Genomic DNA, 14,382 nt, shown 5'->3' with positions numbered 1-14,382 from the left:
TTGTACAGCTCAGCGAGCTGAACTACTAGCATTCAAGATGGCGCTTGAAAATACCGATCGAGAATTCCCCACACTCATAGTGTGCGATTCGTATTATTGCGTTCAGTCTTATAATGAATACTTGCAGATCTGGCTTCAGAACGGTTTCAAGGATGCGAAAGGTGGCACAATCAAGCATAAAATGCTCTGGGAACAAGTAGCTCTTTTACAAAAAGAACTACCAAAGACTCACGTGATACATACACTGAGTCATCAACGTGATGGCGTTCACGTTGCAGGGAATTCATTGGCTGATGAGGCCGTGAAGGCAGCTGTGCAAACGGCTTCCGTAGCTGCCGTCACCCGGTCAAAAACTAAAATAGACAGCGAAATATTACAAGCTGTCAGCGCTTCAGAAAAGGATTCGATAGAACCACTCCCTAAAGGCTTTCCAGTAAAATACTCATACATAACTGATGCAAACAATGTTCCTTTTGCTCGAATCCCTGGAGTGGGGGATAGGGCAAATCCAAACATGGAACATAGGTTAGGACTAATAATAGCGGCACACGAAGGGCTTGCTTCTATCCATGCTGGCGTCTCAGCCACAGTATCATTATTAAAACAGAGATACTGGTGGCCACAAATGAGAAGACAAACGAGGAACTATGTTCTAGAATGTGAAATATGTCAAAAAATGAAAGTATCAACGGTGAGACGTCCAGCGCAGACGCCCCTTCTAATCTCGGATAAACCATTAGCCTGTGTTTATCTAGACCACTGCGGTCCCTTACAAAGGGATGGTAACTATAAATATATCTTGGTCGCAGTGGATTGATGCACGAGATTCATATGGATGTGGCCCCAGCGAACGGCTGACGCCAGAACTGTTATAAAAGATTTGCGAGTCTTTATCGGCACATACGCAATTGGCATGCTGCATTCGGACAATAGTCCTGCTTCTAGCTCTCGGGCTTATAAGGAGGCCATGGTCAGCATGGGCGTGCAATTGCGGTACTCTTGTCCATTTCACCCTGAGGGGAACAGAATTGTTGAAAGAAAAAACCGTGACATAAAGCAATCTATAACGGCAAAGGTATTAGGTTCGGGAGCTGGGTGGGTCAAACATCTAATAAGTGTCCAACGTAGTCTAAATAACTTGCCAAGAAATTCTCTGAAGGGATTCAGTCCGTACGAATTATTATTTGGAACTAGAATGATTATCTCTGACCTCGACAGTCAGACTTCAGTGGTTAAAGAAAAAAGCTTTGATGTCAAAGACCGTTTGGCTATTTTGCAGGACTTAAACAAAACAAGAAAAGACCTGAGCAACATACAGTTGAAACAACAGCCAACAACCACTGAAGAATCACCACCTGTCCCAGCAAGACCTGTCTGGATTCCAAAAGTCGGGGATCTAGTCAGGGAGAAGATCGCGGTAAAGAAGGAATTTGGGCCTTCTTACAGAAAAGCAGTTCCTGTCTTGTCTGTCAACGGGACAAGATCAGTTGTACTACCGCCACTTGCTGGTAAAAAGGAGAACCGAGTTGTATCCATCGACCTGGTAAAACCACAACATGTGGCCGATAACAAACAGTAGGCCAAGTGGACTCCCAATAAGTAGCAGAACACCAAGGTTTGCTACCAGTACAGAGGTCCTAACAAAGAGGCTCATCACATTCGAAACGCCTACAGAAGAACAACAAGGACTATGCAACGATGCAATAGAACTCAGACCTCTGAAAACCCAAATAAAAACATTTAGCAGAGACACACCAATCTACAATGAAGTACCAAGTGAAAATGCAAGAAACAAGAATCCTGAACCAATTGGAACAATTGACAGAACTGCATCCGGCTACTTCATCAACTTCGATGATTCCTCTGAAAGCCTCAGTGAATCAAAGACACAGCCATCATCAAAATCCTTTAAAGACAAAGCTAAGGAACTTTTGAACCAACTGAAAGAAACATATCTGATTTCTCCATGGATTGAATTTTGGGTGGGTTTTGGTGCATTTATCCTCATACTTTGGCTCATCATGGTATTAACTTTGGGACGCTTCATTGAGGGAAAATATGCTAAAATGGACACAGCAAGTCAGAACATCAACTTGGTCCTCAAACCACACACATCTTCACACGTCGAGAAAAGAGAACTTTCTTCAGCCAACTTCACAGCCAATCCTATACCTGGTGGGGTAGCCTGGGACAACACTGACTATGAAATTTATGGTCCGGTCGAGATCCTGAAATATCCACACCAAATCAAGATCTCCTTGAGTGACTTTGCAAAACCAAACTCATTTGCTGATGATTGGGACTTCGAAAGCATTAATAACATGATGTCTGACTTAGTAATGTCTGCTAAATTTACAAAACATGATTATTTGCAAGGTTCTACAAATTATGATAGTATGTATTGCTATAACCACTATGGTAACCATTTTTTACATAAATCTGCACAACCTAGAAATGTTTTAAATTATAATCAATGGGAACATTGTGCAACACCTCCAAAAGGGAGCTCAAGAACCGTTTACGACAAATATTCATATTTTTCAGGTTTTAACACAAGTAATGCTGAAACATTTTATTTTAAATTGTCAAACAAGACAGGGATGAAAACCATGATAACCAACACAAAGTTGATATATTCAGATTCATTCTTCGAAGAAATGAATACTTTTGGATTTGATTATTGGGACAAAAATGTTGATTTGAAAAGTGTTTGGGGTACAAAAGAATGGCAAGTACAGGGTTTAGAAGCTTTGTTTAGAGCTTGCATGATCCCAGAACAAATGATATTTTTAAATGACACTGTTCAACAAACCACCTGTCTTGGCCTAGCCAAAATCAAAGATTTAAATAAACCGTCTATTCCAAAGCCAATAATGTTTAGCAATAACTCTGATACAGATGAAGAGATAGACGTAAACCATATATTAAACCAAAACAGAACACATCCTGATTGGAAACAGTGGTTGATCTGGCCCACAGATACTAATAACTGTCAAGACAGATTCCTGAACAAAACACAAGGGTTCAAAATGACCAGGCCAGACCCTAGATATCCCCAAAGACATCACCCAGGGATAATAACAACCTACAGTGTGGGCAAATTATGCCTTCAGTGGCTACAAACTTCCACACTGCCTGAAATTAAGCAACACCTAACTTTACTTACTGATGGTGCTGACTTGCGTGATTTCATAATGGGACCACGCAAACAGCGTCAAAAGCGTTTCATAGCAGCCTCTGTATATGCAGCATACAATGAGGCCTGGAAGGTAAATCAAATTGAAACAGCAGAGAGAATACGGGAAATTGACCGTATTAATTTGGAAAAATCACTTTCTGTAGTGGACAATGGGTTAATGACTCTGTCCTCCAGAATTTTTTCATTGGACAGCATTGTGTCTTCAGCAATCGATATATTATCGCAAGACTTACTGTTATTACAACATGGTCAGTCACAATTGCGTTCTATTGTACAGCTTGGCTGGACGTTACAAAATCTGCGTTCAGGCTATGTGCCTTGGCGTTTAATCAACACAACGTCACTATTCCAAATCTTTAACCTTACTGATAGACAAATCGGTATGGCGCAAAAGGGTGCTGATTATACAATCTTGAGCATTGAAAAACTAGAAAGATTACCAATGACAATGTTTTAACGACCTGTCAGTGAATGGATAATCCACGGAATCATAAATATTCCAATCTCAACCTTCAGGTTTCAATACTGCCAAAAATATATACAGGCTGGCATGTACGAGAAATTGGGGAAGGGGTACCTTAAAACAACTTGGAACCTGCCCTATTCACATGCATGTGTCAGTAATAAAGGACAGAAAGTGTTTCTTAGTGGCAACAATTGTGCCATGTCACTAAGCGGCACGCTTCTGTGTAACGGAATTAGTTTGCATGGAGCCTGTGAAGGGAATTCATACAACCTTTCATGTCACCAGCAAGGCGCACCTGCAACTGAAATAGAACCATTCTTTCAAAGACTCTATAATGGGAGTTACATTCTTATTGTAGATAGCAAATGTTGTAGTCTTATGCCCGGGACTCCTTATCTAGTCACTACGACTGCGAAGGTCAAGTGCTGTGGACGTTCTTTGTTCCCCAGCTCCTTTCCAGACAGGGAGGCAAGGGCATGGCCCAATTTGAAAATTACTTCTATTCGAATAGATACTTTAAGCAGAATGAAAACAGTGCTTCTTCAGACGCCTACAAGGCTCTCGTCATCAAAAGAAACGTATGATCTACAAGTCGCAAGGACGACTGCAGAGATACATACATTATTATCAACTAATTCCCCCGTACATTTCGCGGAAATCCTGAGCGAAATCTTAAATATTTCTGATACCACTGGGGTCTCAAAGGTATTTAAGACAGTATTTTCGATGGCATTAACACCATTCAAAGCCATACTGGGTATTTTTCCAGATTTCGTCCATTCCATTTTTGGCGGACTTCCCCTGATCCTGGGACTAATTGCAGGAATCCTATTCTTAGTCCTTATTTTTCGTTATGGCAACCCATGTCACAGATCAAACTCTCGCGACAATGGAAGAAACAATCCTAGCCATTGGATACCGGGACCGGATATCAAAAATCCTGGGACTCTCCCGGCTTAGAGACCTGAACATGACTTGGTTTCTATCATTTCGACCAATGTGGCAAAGATGTGTTTTACCTGTATTGAGATGTCTGCTATGCGGAGAAGAATGCGTGTTAGACACCTGTCTGACGCTACAATCGGATGCGCCAGTGGATGCAGATACATTGTTGGTTCCTACCAAGGTTCACGCTTTGTGCTGCCCTCAAAGGCTGCCAATCCTGATGACGGCATTCGTGGAATCTTCACCACTACGATTGAAGAGTAGTGAAGTTCAAGATGAAAGCAGCATTGATCAGGTACGACCTTCTGTCAGCAATGCGAATCAGAATGTCAATGGAGACAATCATGCGCACGAATGCATGGTTACACCTATTTCCGACTTAGTGGAACTTTCCCATGAAGCTGTTGACAGTTTTTTCGAAAGCCTTAATGATATGATGTTCTCTCCAGAACAGAAATAGAGACTTTTGAGCAAGCTCGCACACGGCGTTCCCTGAATTCGGCCTTCAACTTTAAAAGTAAAGTCACATGAACAATTTTTCCCACCAGTTCACGGACAGCAATTTTTTAGCAGCCCCAAATTATTTTTTACAAAATTTTCGGGACACTTATCTTCTGCTTAAAGTAAGAAACTATTCCTAGAGAACTAAGATTTCTATTTTTAGATACTTTATAAACTTTAGTTGCCCGATGGTATGTTCACAAATATTTTATTATGTGATGAAATGGTCTCGAACTTTCTTTCTGTATAGCCATATTAAGAGCCATTTCATGTGTATTTCTCATATACCAAATAAGCAATAATGTCTACAAATGCGTGTTTACTTTAGCGTTTAATTCATAGCTTAAGTGCATACAATATATATGACTGCAATTTTTCAGTATATTTGAAAATTTCAAAATGCATTTATGTATTTTGGGGTGGTGAGGTATACACTATACTCTATAGTATGTTGTACTATGTTATACTATGCATAGATTAGTAAATATGACCATAGTTAGCGTGGAGTGGGTGTCATGTATTCCTATAGGTTCTGAATCGATCCCCCTATTCCTGACCCTATTCTGGTTAAACTAACTATCAAGTTAACTAACAGTCAGCCCATGAGGCAAGAAAAGCCCCCATGATGCAGATACCGTTATCTGACGCAGTCACACTACGGCACAGGAACGTGTTATCTGATTAGGTCATAACGCTTGAGATCTAATTAGACAAGCGACATTCCTCCAGCCCCTGATAAGGCATACGACGTTCTCATAACAAATCAAACCTATGACAACCTGGAAAATCCGTGCGGCCATTGTTTTGATTTCACAGAGAACTTCAGTAAAAGAATGTGCTAACGAGCAAGTCGTATGACATCTTTATTGACGTATCTATGTCCATCCTTACGTCAATCTCGGCACCTTTAAGGTATAAATATTGCCGATCTTGCCCTATGCAAACACACGCGTGGTGACGAGACGGAGCAGCCATACTTGCCGAAGCCCAGAAGCAGAGCAGACCCCGCTGGCAGCAGCCCCGCCTTCCTGACGCGCTGAGAGACGCGCTGCTTTCTCCTGCCGAGAATCCAGCACCGGCGTTTCTGGGCAGCCCTCGCAGGCAGCCTGGAATATCGAGAGCAGAGAAAGAGATGCCATTCCTCATTCATCCTAACTTCCAGGTACAGAACTGAATAACCCCTCACAGAGAATTCTTTAGTTATTCACTTGGCAAAAACAAACTTAACTTAAACTGTAACTTTCTATTCCCGCCCACGCATTAGACTTAGGTCAGGTACACGGGGTAGGCGTATTTAGAAACACCAGTTGAGTACGTTTAGTCAAATGTATATGTGTATGTAAATATATTTTAATCATTTTAAACATCATATGGCTCAGAAACCATATCAATGTTTTTACAGTATTATTTTATACTATTGCTTTTAATGTATGCACTTTACTTAACTATAAGTATTGCAATAATATCGATCCATTTCTCTTGTACGAGAAAAGAGACTGATCAATAAATAACACCTTTTTATTGAACACGCCCGTCTCTTCCTTTTCTCTACAATCTGATGAGACTAAGAATGCACGTACTGACTGAGTAAAATAATTGCCTTGTGCTCACACGACTCTGGAGATACACTCTTGATTAGGGGAGAGCAAAGTTGTCATGTTCTATGGTTGTCAGAAACTAAATCCCTTCTTGTCTAATCAGGGGAGTTAATTCTTTCCTGAACATTCGAGAAAGTTTCTAGCGAACTCTGAGCTACGCTGGCAAACCCAAAACTTAAGTCTAGTATCGACAGTAGTAGACCTAGTTAACGTCTGGCCTAGGCCTTTACTGCTGTAGGTATTATTCCAATGCGCAGAGCCTATTGGGAAGATAGGAACTACACTACACAGTACTAGGTTTACAGACAGCCATGGGCTGAAGGAACTCTACATCCAATTCACAAGTCCAAACAATCAATTTACGGTCTGTCATTGTCCTGTTTGTTTAACTGAGAATAAGTAGTGCAGACCCTGGAAGTTATAGTCCGTCAAAGACTATGTATTAGGCTATTTTGAACACACCTACCCATAAGATGGTAGCTGCAGACTGTTGTGGGTTGCTTCACACTGCCAGAGCTAAGCATAGAGAAAGATGGATGTTCCTAGGGATACGTCATCAGAGTATTATAAGTATTAATTTGACATTTCTGATGATCCGTAAGTGAGGGTGAAGGAATTAAACAAGATGCCTGCTGAATAACAGAATTCCAGACCCGCAGCACCAAATCTACTGACAACCTACATCATCCTGCTGGCGTACACGTGAATTGAAAGCCCTTCCCTCTGGAAATATGGATGGGTGAAAAAAGGTAGAACTGGTTGTTTGGGATGCCCTTAGAGATCATGGGAGCAGGCAAAGCAGGAAGGCCTCCCAACATGAATCTGGCCTGGGTGACACAGACGCAGAAAAGATCAAGGATCACACACCCCAGCAGCCACTGAACTAGGAGCTCAACTGCCCGGTGGCTGTTGAAAGAAAGTGTCCCAACATCCTGTGGGTGCTGGAAGTTTGAAGGAAGCTAACAGTGTAGCGGCAGGTGGCAGTGGCAGTGACAAAATTGAAGCCCCAGCCATCCAACATTAAAATGTAATGACTAACATGGCTTGGTACCATGAATAACACAATAACATTGAAAGGAACAGCCAGCAACTGGGTTCCTGACTGACCCTTTCACAGAGTCTGTGGGCAGAGAAGGCAACTGCTGGAGTGGGGATTGTTTTAATCAAAGTATTGGCTCATCCCGGCTGTCTTAGGCTAATGGATCTTTGCCATTGTTTTTAAGAAGATCAAGAGCTGTAAATCACGTTAAGTTACTCAGTTCTAAACAATCTCAGTAAATAAATGGAGTTTGTTATGAGTTAAAGGGTTTTATTATTCAATTCTTTAGTAAATCATCTTTTTTTTAAGTTCAAGAAAATTTTATTTGATAATGACAAAAGAAAAGCAAGGTGTCAAAATAAAGTACAATAGAAACATAAAACGTTGAAAACTATGATAAATAAAACAAGCAATAGATTGTAAATGGTATCAAAAGGAAAGTCTGGGCAATAGAATAAAAAAGGAAAAAGCATTTGAAATAGTAATCATAAGAAAAAAAAACATGAATATATCTGAAAAGAAATGTAAAGATGATATAATGAAGAAAAATGGAATGTAATGAGCATTTAAGGCGGTTTGGGGACTTCTTGTTGCAAAGGCAATGGACGAAACAAACGATTAGCACAAGTGTCCAAGTAAAGCGTGACAGGGAGCCATAAGTCCATACGTTTTGCAGCCATGCGGGCCGGAAAGACAAAAGCAGTGTCAAGTCTGTGGTTGTGGCAAACATTAAACCACCACACCTTGAAGGAGATATTGGAGAAGTCCTTCCAATTTACCGTTATCTGCTGAAATGCAGCAGCCAGTAGCAAATCAATAATCTGAGGCTTTAGTTCAACATTATCCCAGCAGGGGGAAAGGCTGCCTAAGAAAATGTTTATGTGAGAAAAAGGGATACATGTGTGAAAAATCAGATTAATTTGAGCCCAGACCTGTAGCCAAAAACCATGAACAGAGGTGCATAGGAATAACATGTGAAACAAAGTGGCCTGTGGGGATGAGCAAGACCAGCAGGTATGAGAAGTGTTTGGAAAGCGTTTATGGAGGTCAAAGGGTGTATAAAGGAGTCTATTATAAATGAAGAACAAAGACTGTGTCAGAGTTGCCGCTCTCGAGGATTTACGGATCTTGATCCAAATTTTGTCCCATAGTGAAATTGGCCAGGACGTGGAAAGGTCATGTTCCCAACAGTCCTCCACTTTGGATTTAGGTCTAATAGAGTCAGTAGTATGGAGGTGTCTGTAAATGGCGGAGGCCTTTGGGGTGTTGCGAAAAAAGGAGTGAAGCAGGGAGATGGGAGTGGTAGAAGCAGGAGAGGGACATAACTGAGAGAGCCGATTATAAGTTGTCAGGGCAGCCTCTTTAAGTAAGTGGTAATTACGAGTAAAGGAGGCAGGTAAGTCATAGAGGGAACGGAGAGTGGTGAAAGGTAAGAAAGAGGATTGAGAAAAGAATTGGGAGACCCATAGCAGCCCCTTGCGATGCCATGTTTTCCAAAAAACGGGTTTGTTACGAATAAGTAGGGCAGTGTTATGCCAAATGGTAGAGGAAAGGAAATCAGCAATGGTCATGGGAGGGGGGTGAGAAGAGGAAAGGAGCAGTTTGGTGGTAAATTTGTGAATGGGAGTGGAAATGGAAGAGGGTTTACGGGAGAAGGAGAGATATTCAACAAAGGAAAAAGGAGGGAGAAGAAGGCGCTCAAATTTAGTCCATAAAGGACAAAGAGAGCTGGGATCTTGCAACCAATAGGAGGCCTGTCGTAATTGAAACGCTTTATGGTAAGCAGGGAAATCTGGAAAGTTACCTCCACCCTCCGTCTTAGGACGAATCAGTCGAGCTAGAGACATTCGAGGCCTCTTCTTATTCCAAGGAAAGGACATTAGAATGGAATTAATTTTTTTTTTTAATTTGGAAGGAATGGAGACCGGAATGTTAGAAATAGTGTAAAGGACTATGGGAGACAACATCATTTTAATAGTATCAAGGCGGCCCCACCAGGACAGGTAAAGAGGATGCCACGTGGACGTTAAATCCACTAATTTTTGAGTACATTTGGACAGACAGATGGAAACAGTATCTGGGATGGTAGGAGTAATATGCAATCCAAGGTATTTAATGTGGGAAGATTTCCATGTAAAGTTAGATGCAGCGAAATCAGGCTTAAATGTGAATTTCGTCAGAGGTAGGATCTCGCATTTATCATTGTTAAGTTTATAACCAGATATTTGGGAATATTCATTTACTTCAGCAAGGAAGGCGGGAATCGAGTCAGTGGGGTCAGAAATAAAAAGAAGAATGTCGTCCGCGTATGCGGCTAGCTTAATGTGGGAGTCTGATATCTGAAAGCCTTGAATGGTAGGGTATTGACGGAGTTTAGACAGAAAAGGTTCCAAGGCCAAATTAAAAAGAAAAGGAGATAGGGGGCACCCTTGACGAACGCCTCTTTTTAAATCAAAAAAGGAGGATATTTGACCATTAGCACAAACAGCTGCACGTGGGTTAGAGTAAAGTAAGGAAATTAGAGAAATAAAATTAGGACCAAAACCAAACCAATGAAGGGTATGAAAAAGATAGGTCCATTCAACTCTATCAAACGCTTTTTCAGCATCAAGGGCAACGGCCGCGAGGGAATGGGGCAAATGACGGGACTTAGATAAGACATTAAATAGCAATCTAGTGTTGTCAGTTATGAAACGGCCCTTGACAAAGCCCGATTGTTCCTCACCCAGAAGATCCGGGAGAAGAAGATCAAGACGAGCCGCAAGAGACTTCGCAAATATTGTATAATCAATGTTAACGAAGGAAATTGGTCTGTAATTTTTACAATGTTGAGGATCTTTCCCCTCCTTGGGTATGAGACAAATGTGTGCATCAGAAAAAGAACCTGAGGAAGAGCCCAAGGAGAGGAAAGCATCAATGAGGGAGTGTAGTCTCGGGATGAGAAGTTTTGAAAAGTGAAGGAAAAATTCAACAGTAAAGCCATCCGGCCCAGGAGCTTTATCTTTCTGGAGATTCTGAAGTGCTGTAAGTAACTCTTGTTGGGAGATGCTAAGCTCTAAATGAGAAAGGTCAAGCGGGAAGTGAGCTGGCTTTTGGATGTTGGAGAAAAAGTGGTCTAAGGATTGGGAGGAGGGTTGGGTTTCGGAAGAGTATAAAGTTCTATAAAAGGCACAAAATTCAGCAGGAATGTCCATATCCGTGTGTTTAAGAACAGAGTGTGTGTCATAAATTGATTCAATATTTAACTTGTTGTGCTTTACCTTTAGATAATTAGCTAAAACCTTCCCAGCCTTATTGTTGCCCCCATGAAACTTGGCACTCGATTTCAATAGATATAAGGATGCATCATCCGTGGACTTTTTGTTAAATTTCATTTTAGCATTGATCAGGGCTGTTAAACTGTCTTGCGATCGGGAAGTAAAATAAGAATGCTCCAATTTCTTAATATCAAGAAGGATGGCAGCTGTAAGGCTACGAGCATTTCTCCGTTTTTTCACCACAAAGCCAATTATAAAGTCCCTTGCTGCAGCCTTGAAGGCATCCCAAATGGTATACTTGGGAATAGAGGGAGTGTCATTAAATAGAAAAAAATCATCTGAAAAAGCAGTGAAAGATGCAGTGAACTTGGGGTCTAAGAGAAGGGAATTATTAAAACGCCATCGCTTGGGCCCAACTGATTTAGGTAGGATGTCAAGTTGAACCAAAGTGAGGGCATGGTCTGAAAGTAAGATCGGACCAATCTCTGCATGGTTAAGTGTTTGGACAATGTTGTGAGTAACAAAAATGTAATCAATCCGGGATTGGGAATGATGACAGGGAGAATAAAAAGTGAATTCCTGCAGCTCTGGATTACATAAGCGCCAAGCATCAGTGAGCTTATGTTGGGAGATAGCTTGAGAAAAGGATTTATGGGACTTATTAGGAATAAAGTGAGCCTTGGAATTCCTGTCCAAAAAGGGGTCAAGGGGTTGATTGCAATCTCCCGCTAAAATAAAGTTGTCATCAATAAATCTGGTAATATGATGGGAAAATGTATGCCAAAAAGTAGGGTCACCTGCAGTGGGGGCATAGACATTTAAAAGGGAAATTGGAACATTCTTAATAGAGAGTTTAGCATAAGTCCAGCGACCATCATCGTCTGATTCCTGAGCGAGCAAAGAGTGAGAAAGAGTTTTGCGACATAAAATAGCTACTCCATTATGCTTGCCATCCCCTGGAGAATAGTAAACATCACCTACCCAACTTCTTTTCAATTTAACAGATTCGTCAGCAGACAAATGAGTTTCTTGCAAAAAAGCAATATCAACATTTAAACGTGCAAGGTGCGACAAAATTCTCTGTCGTTTGATGGGAGAATTAATGCCCTTAACATTCCATGTAACTATTTTCAACGACATAACATGTAAGTGAAAGAAAAAATTCCAATAAGAGAGGAAGGGACATAATAAGTACCCAGAAGGAAAAAGTGAGCAAAAAGGATAGGAGAGTCAAGAAGAAGTAAGGTAATGTGAGATTGAAAAAGTAAGTAAAGAGGAGGAATATGGAGTAAAAAAGTGGTGACAAAAACCAGGTGAATAAGGAAACAAAGTAGAGGACTGTAAGTGAGAGAGAAAAAGGTTTGAAAAAAGTTGAAACATAAAAGTTGTCGAAAGCAAGAAGAGGAAGACACCTGTGAACAAAGGAGAACTAGGAAAAATAATAGGTTGAAGGATAAAAAGGAGGTAGCAAACAACAAGGGCAAGGAGGAGGACATACTTACGAAGGGAGGAACTGGGGAAGAACGGTCACTAGGGAGAGGAGAGGAGAAGAGAAAGCTGAGGGGGGAGCACCAACTGGAGGAGGCAAAACATCCAATGCAAGCGGACCATCAGACCGAGGGGGAAACACACTGTAAATGGTAATACCTGTGGGAGAGAGGAAAGAACAAAAACTTGAGGAGAGTGAAACATCAAGGAATTAAGTAATAAAAACGAAATGGCAGACAACAGTAGACAACATATGACTACATTGTAGAAACATAAGGGAACAAATGAGAAGCACAAGGAATCATATAGAAGAAAAGGAGTGGAACAATGTGATAAATGCGAACATAGAAACAGTCAACATTAATTATGCAGACTAATTAAGAAAACAAAACAGCAACTCATGAAAGTCATGGAGGAAAGGCTGATGAGGAACTAGATAAGTCCATATCAGACGCTTGAACAGAATTCAGGAAGCTTCGAAGGCGAACAGGATCCTCATAGGTCGTCGTTTTGTTGTTGTGAGTAACTCTGAACAAGCAAGGATGGAAAAGGCCATATCTGGCACCAATGGAATGGAGTTCTGGTCGCATATCCAAGAAGGCTTTACGGCGGTTGGCTGTGGCTCTGGCGTAATCCTGCGCAAAGAAGAGAGTGGATCCAGACCATGTGAGGCGAGGGGAGGCACGGGCCGCTGAGAGGACTTTAAGAAGATCAGTGTATTCTAAGAAATACATGATGACACCTCTTGGCTTTGGAGAAGCAGAGGGAGTTGAGGGAATGCGACCCAGCCTATGTGCTCGTTGGATGTTAAGAGCGGTACCATCGGGCAAGTGAAGGAGCTTAGGTAGGAAGGATTTGAAGAAAGCAATGGGATCATTTCCCTCACAGTTCTCCGCAAGGCCGTAGAGTCGGAGGTTGTTGCGTCTATTGCGGTTTTCAAGCTCCTCAACCTGCTTCTGGAGAGAGGAAATCTGCGACTGCATGTGTGTCACTTTGGAAGATGACTCTTGAAGAGAGGATATAGAGCGTTCCACTGTAGTTACTCTCGCATCCATCTGTGACCAGTTGTCAGTCAGAACTTGCAGCTTGGAATTAGTTTCCTCCATAAAAGGTCGAAGAGCACGTATCTCCTCCAACAGCAACTCCATAGATACAGCTGAGGTAGAGCCTGTCGGTGATGGAGGATCCTTTTTGAGACGCTTTGACGTGGCTTTCCCTGAAGGTAGAGTTGGGCGTTCCGCATTGGACTGCGACATTTGGACAGCAAGTGCCTGAGAAGCTTCCAGACGTGCCAATGCAGAAAAGACTCTTGAGTTTTTGATGAAAACACGTCGTGGAGGTTTGGAAATACGATTGTTTGCACCTCTCTCCATACAATGAGAGTCGCCTCCAGAGAGAAAACGAGGGAAAAATTAGCACCAGGAGTATTCTATACGTGCCTGCAAGGTTTAGTGTGTGTGTGGAGGAACGCCTCAGTCAGCAGAAGCACACAAGAGCCAAAAGAGTCTAAAGAGGGATCTCTCTCATCAACTTGGGAACGCCAGAGGATCACCTAGAGGCGCAAAACAGTATCCACATACTTATGTCAAGAAGTCCTCACACTGAAGAGCGAAGCGGAGAATATCCATGACAATGAGAACAGGGTAATGAATGATAGAGAAGAACAAAGTCTCTGAAGAAAAGCACAGCGTCGTAGTAGAGAAAGGCAGCCTGGAACGAATACGCAAACAAGAAAATGCGTAGGTGGCGTAAAGAGCTGTCAAAATGATGGAATTCCAAATGTGGGAGTGTGCAGTGAAATTATATTACGCCTGGTAGAGAGCAAACACAGATAGTGAGAACAAGTAAGCTGTGTGGAAGAAGTATTCCAAAAGGACAAAATGGCCGCC

This window comes from Lissotriton helveticus, chromosome 3_1, assembly GCF_964261635.1.
Source record: "Lissotriton helveticus chromosome 3_1, aLisHel1.1, whole genome shotgun sequence".
In the NCBI taxonomy this organism is placed as follows: Eukaryota; Metazoa; Chordata; class Amphibia; order Caudata; family Salamandridae; genus Lissotriton; species Lissotriton helveticus.
This window is presented reverse-complemented; position numbering follows the sequence as displayed.